Source organism: Chrysochloris asiatica, unplaced genomic scaffold (genome assembly GCF_000296735.1).
Source record: "Chrysochloris asiatica unplaced genomic scaffold, ChrAsi1.0 scaffold00142, whole genome shotgun sequence".
Lineage (NCBI taxonomy): Eukaryota > Metazoa > Chordata > Mammalia > Afrosoricida > Chrysochloridae > Chrysochloris > Chrysochloris asiatica.
This window is the reverse complement of record NW_006408660.1, coordinates 6,925,564-6,931,054: the sequence shown is the minus strand read 5'-3', so window position 1 is coordinate 6,931,054 and position 5,491 is coordinate 6,925,564.

The window sequence follows — 5,491 nt, the reverse complement described above, 5'->3', positions numbered from 1 at the left end:
GTAAAACAAACCTGTAAGACTAAAAATAGGGAACCAGAGATAACAGTTCACAACAACAACAAAAAATAAAGTGAAAAGAGGAAACAATGTAGTTATAGAACTTCCAAATGAAGAAATCAAGTAGATTTCAAGAAAAAATTAAATAAAAATAAACATAATTGTAACCCTAAAACTAGACCAAGACTTACTCCTAGCCATAGCCTAACCCTTATCTCTAACACTCACCCTATCCCTAATCATAACTCTAACACTGAATGAAGTCCTAGGCCTACCCTAGACCTAGCCATAACCCTCACTCTAACTCCACACTCCTATCCCCACAAATAATAAATGTTAAGCCTAGTTCAGACCAGATGCAAAAATAGCTTGTTTTCATAACCTGTTTGCCAAGTCAAGTTTTCCGAATATAACTGCTTGACTCATTCATTTTCAATCTTTTCTCTCATATGAGTTAAGACTATAATTTTCCCTCCAAACATGGCTTTAGTTGCATCCCACAAGTCTTAATATGTGGCATTGTCAGTACCAAATACTTGTCAAATTGCCATCATGGTTTCTTAAGGAAAACTTAACCTTAGTTATTAGGGTTTTAGGTTTGTTTTGTTTCAAGAGTATTGTTTAAGTCCCAAATATGGGGGAGTTTCCTAGTTTTGATCATTATTTCTAACTTAATTATGTTGTGGTAAAAGAACATACTCTATATGGTTTCAGTTGTGTGAAACTAGCTTAGACTTGCTTCCCAATACAAGTCCATTGTTAGCAATTTCCTATATGTACTTAAAAGCAACTGTTCTGCAGTAGTTGTTAGGTCAAGCTCACTGATCATAGCATTCAAATATTTTATATTTTTACTGATTTTTCCCTGATTGTACTATAAATTACTGAGAAAAAAGAAAAAGCATGTTAATACTTCTCACTGTAATTGGGGATCTGTCCATTTCTTCTAGCAGTTCTGTATCTTTACCTTTGTTTGTTGTTTCTTCTGGTTTTCATTCATGTTGTCTTATCTCTGCCTCCACCTAGTTTCTTTGATCATGTGCTTAACATTAAATTTTTATGCAATGTTAGTAGAAATAATCTGAAGCATAGAATGCTGTTTTCCTCCAAAAATGTATTAAAATTACTTCTGTTAGAAGCCTAGGGCATTAGCAATCCAGGATTATTAAATTCAGTTTTAGGATTTGAAATTATTTGAAACTGAGCTGAAATCCCTATCAGGGCCAGTCTAGGTCTCTGACCAGTTTGCCCTTACTCCTAGTGTGGTCCTTCATGTCCCAACCTAAAGCACAAGCAATGTAGCAGCCCCCACCAATTCTTATCCCTTTAGACCCTTAAGCTGTCAAAAGCACTGCGCAGCTTTTTGCCATGTCTGCTGAAAGTGGGAAATACTTGCCAGGCAAAAGTTGTTCCAAATGCTAGATCGTTCTGAATTTTTACATTGCACTGGATCATGGCCCAGTAGCTCACCATATTCTTAAGTCTCCAATGTCTTTGAGCAGGTAGTTTGCTTTTCTTTCATTTGACCCATTTTTCAAATTACACTGTGTGGAAAGGTTGACACATATTACCTGTTGTTGTTAAGTGCCATCGAGTAGGTTCTAACCCATAGTGACCCTGTATAACGTTTCCATGGAGCTTGAACCGCTGACATTGCAGCTCAAACTGACCTTACAGTCCAGTGCATTAACCCACAGCACCACACCAGGACTCCACAAATTAACTAATCACCCTTAAAAGAATCAGAACTCTCACCTCATTTTTCAAAGGGAAAAGTCTAAATTTTCTATTTCACAGAAGAAGTACCCCCATTTTAATTCCCAAGCAGTTCTCTTCCATAATGCAACATCTCCATTGATGAGAATTTGAGAGAAGAGGTTTGCTAATAAATAATTCTATTGTCACAAAATACAAAATTGTTGTGGTGTGGCACTGTAGGATAAGCACTGGACTGCTAACCACAAGGTGAACAGTTCAAACCCAACAGCCACTCCTCAGCTGAGTTCCTTGAAACTAACTTGACTGCACGTAACAAGAACAAAAACAGTATTCTCAATTATGGTAAACCACAGGGACCATTAAACACCCTGGGCAAGCAGGAAAGATGGAAGCACTATTACCACTTGATGACAGCACATTCTAACTGTAGGCAATGCACCTAAATGGGAAAGACCCAAAACAAGTCACAGGTTAGAACAATAGATTTGATAATCAAACCCCTGGCTCAAAACATGACAGGAAAGAAATGATACAGAAGTCAGATTCTAGAGACCTACTGGGGAAGAAAGACTCAGCTCAGCCCCTAGTCAGCAGAACTTCTTCCATACACCCTAGTCCTCAGTTAGGTTCATTTGCCTACTCTCCCCACCCCTTAGTTCTCACTAAAGGGAATAATTTATTTCCATTTGAAACACTGGACGCTCAGAAGAAATTTTGATCAATATTTTAAGTACTATCTTACATTCACCCTTGTTCAAGGTAGAGACCGGAGCTGAAATCCCTATCAGGGCCAGTCTAGGTCTCTGACCAGTTTGCCCTTACTCGTAGTGTGGTCCAAGAGGTCCAGGACCTCTTCTTGATCATATTGTCCTATTCAACTTTTACCCCAGTATCAATACTGGGTTGGAATCTTGTCCTAACAACCAGAGAAATTTTAAGTTGGAATTGATATCCGGAAACTCTGATTATTTTTGTTTTAAAAAGGAAGTAGGTGGACTTCAGAGAGTTTAGCTGACTTGCCCAAAGTCATAGCAATTGGTAATAAGGCCAAGATAGAATTGTTATCTCCTGACTTACTGCCAATCCCCATATTGCCTCTTGGGTGTCCATGTTTACCAGTCCAGGGCTTCCCATTGCTGAGGGTGGGGGGCTGATTTCCCAGAGTCTGTTTAACAGGGTCTGCAGAAGCTTAGAGCACAGCACCAGGGAGAGCAATGAGAACCGTGCAGTTCCAGCCAGACTGCAGTATTAACCCCCAAGGCAGGCATGCTAGTAATGCTGCCAATGCAGCAAAGAGGATGCAGCTAGAAGTTAGGCATCCATCCAGAAATCAACCTGCAGATCTACAGGCTGATTCTCTCCAGTGCAATAGCTTTATAACCAAACAGACCCAGATTCCAACTCTGGCTCTGCCATTGAACTAGCTGCGTGACGTTGGGCAAGTCACTTTCACCTCTTCATCCCCTCCCCATCTTCATCCATGCTGTGGAGATAATTCTGCCTATCTCCTCGGGCTGTGGTGAAACTTATATGAAAATCACTTAGAATCTTGCCTAGTACCCAGTTATACAGAAAAAGAAAATTGAAGGTGATTTAATGGCAGAAGGAGAAGATTTGAATAAGACTGGAATAATCTTCATTTGTTAAGAGCCTGTTCTGGTTGCCAACATCACTATAACCATGACTTTGTACAAAGGAGATATCGTTGCCCATTTCATAGCTGAAGATACTAACACTCAGAAAGATTAAATGACTTACTCAGCTAGCAAATAATGAAACTGGAGTCTTGTTCCAAACTAGGCACTTTACATTTAAGCCTTTCAACAACATCAGCTGATCAGTATTACTAGCTCCATTTTACAGGTTCAGAAAACATAAGTACTTGGTCTAGGATTAAACTGGTTAGTGGCAAAGTCAGGATTTGAACTCAACTTCCTGGCTCCAAAGCCCTTACCTTGCAATTATGCTCTGTTGCCCTAGGCAGTTTCACAGCACGCGCCCAAAGCATTTTTGCCAACTAGAACAGAAACCTGTAACTGACTGTGAGGAAGGAGGACACAAACAATTAATGACTAAAGTAAAGCATTTGCTAAGGGAATGGGAGAATCTAGAATCTTATTTTGGGTTGGAACATTAAAGATCGTATTAGACAAGCCTCTCTTTTCGCTGTACATTCATTCTTCTTTGAATAGTTAACCTGCGCAGATACAGTGTGTGTAGGAATGGGAGGTGGGTTGGAAGAACCCTTACTCCTAGCTCTTTCCATTTTTGAAAAGCCTTGATGGATTAGTGAATCTTTTACTTGAGAAGAGCTTTACCAGTTGTAGTTCACTGGTCCCAGTTCAGCCATTTTGAGACACATAGATTTTGCCTTTATGCTAAATAATAATAACCACAATAATAATATTATAGCAACTATTTTTGAAGTATGATATACTAATCACCATGCTAAAGACTTTTGTATGTATTATTTCATTTAGTGTTTGAAACCAAAGATTGTGCCCATCCTCCCTCTAACAAAGACAGGAAGTTCCCCATAGACAAACTAATTGTGTTCTTGAAATTTTCTTGTATGGTGTTCTTTGGGTGACAGAGTCATTTTCCCACATAAGCAATGTAATTGGCTGTGGCTCCCCCAACGAGCCCCTGTGAACCTAGTTCATAGGTCATGCCCCTGAAGGGGACCCTATGTGTTTACAGTGAAAGGAGGTAGACTGTAGCTAGGTATGTTGTTCTTCTTGTTAAGTGCTGTCCAGTTGGTTCCTACTCATAGCGACCCTGTATAGAGTTTCCAAGGAGCAGCTGGTGGATTTGAACTGCCAGCCATTTGGCTCACAGTCCAGTGCTGATGTCACAGCACCAAACCAGTAGCCCATATTTAGGTATAGGTCACAGTCATTAAGCAGCGCAAAGACACACTGATATCTGGAGAAAGATGTTCGTTCATCTTCAGGACTGGCTGCTTGAGGAAGAGCCAACCCAAAGAGAATAGCCAACTTTCCATGCAGGGACAACCTTAAAACTGTCCCCAAAATCAATTCTTTCCTGCTAATGGAACCAGACATCAGCTCACTGAAGATTTTAATTAAAAGAATGGGCCTGATGGATGGGGATGGCATTTCAGTGGATTCAGCCAAACATGGCTTTGCCGTGTTCTTACTGTATTTGTAACCCTGGGCAGGTTGTTGTATCTCTCTGACGGTCCCCTCCCTGTGGGGCCGTGAGAATTCAAAGAGACATTTGTCAAGAACTTAGCACAAATCAACAATGAAATACCATTTCTAAGTATTTCATTGGATGGCTATGATCAGAAAAACTGAAAACTTGAGTGTAGTCAAGGATGTAGAGAAACTGGAAGCCTCATCCATTATTAAGCAAGTTGCAAAGTGTTGCTGCTGCTGTGGAAAATAGTTGGGCAATTCCTCAAAAAAGGAAACAGAATTATTACACCTATTCATTGCAGGAAGTCCTGCTGTGTCGCTGTAGGTTAATGCGCTGGACTGCAAAGTCAGTTTGAACTAAAACTAAAGAAAACTAAAATTAAAACTCGAGAGAACAAACAAGATGGCGGATCGGGTGGAAGTGCAGGAAAGGATCTCTGTCAGAAACAACACAGAATACCCGACCAAGCAGGTTCAGGGGATGGTCCCAGAACTCTGAGCCACATATAAAGGAATATTTAGAAGGTTGGAAGGCTTACAGCTGGGAGAATTCATGGCAGAAGCAAGAAATCCATTGCTTTCTAGCTCAGGACGCTCAGTTGCTCCAGGAACCA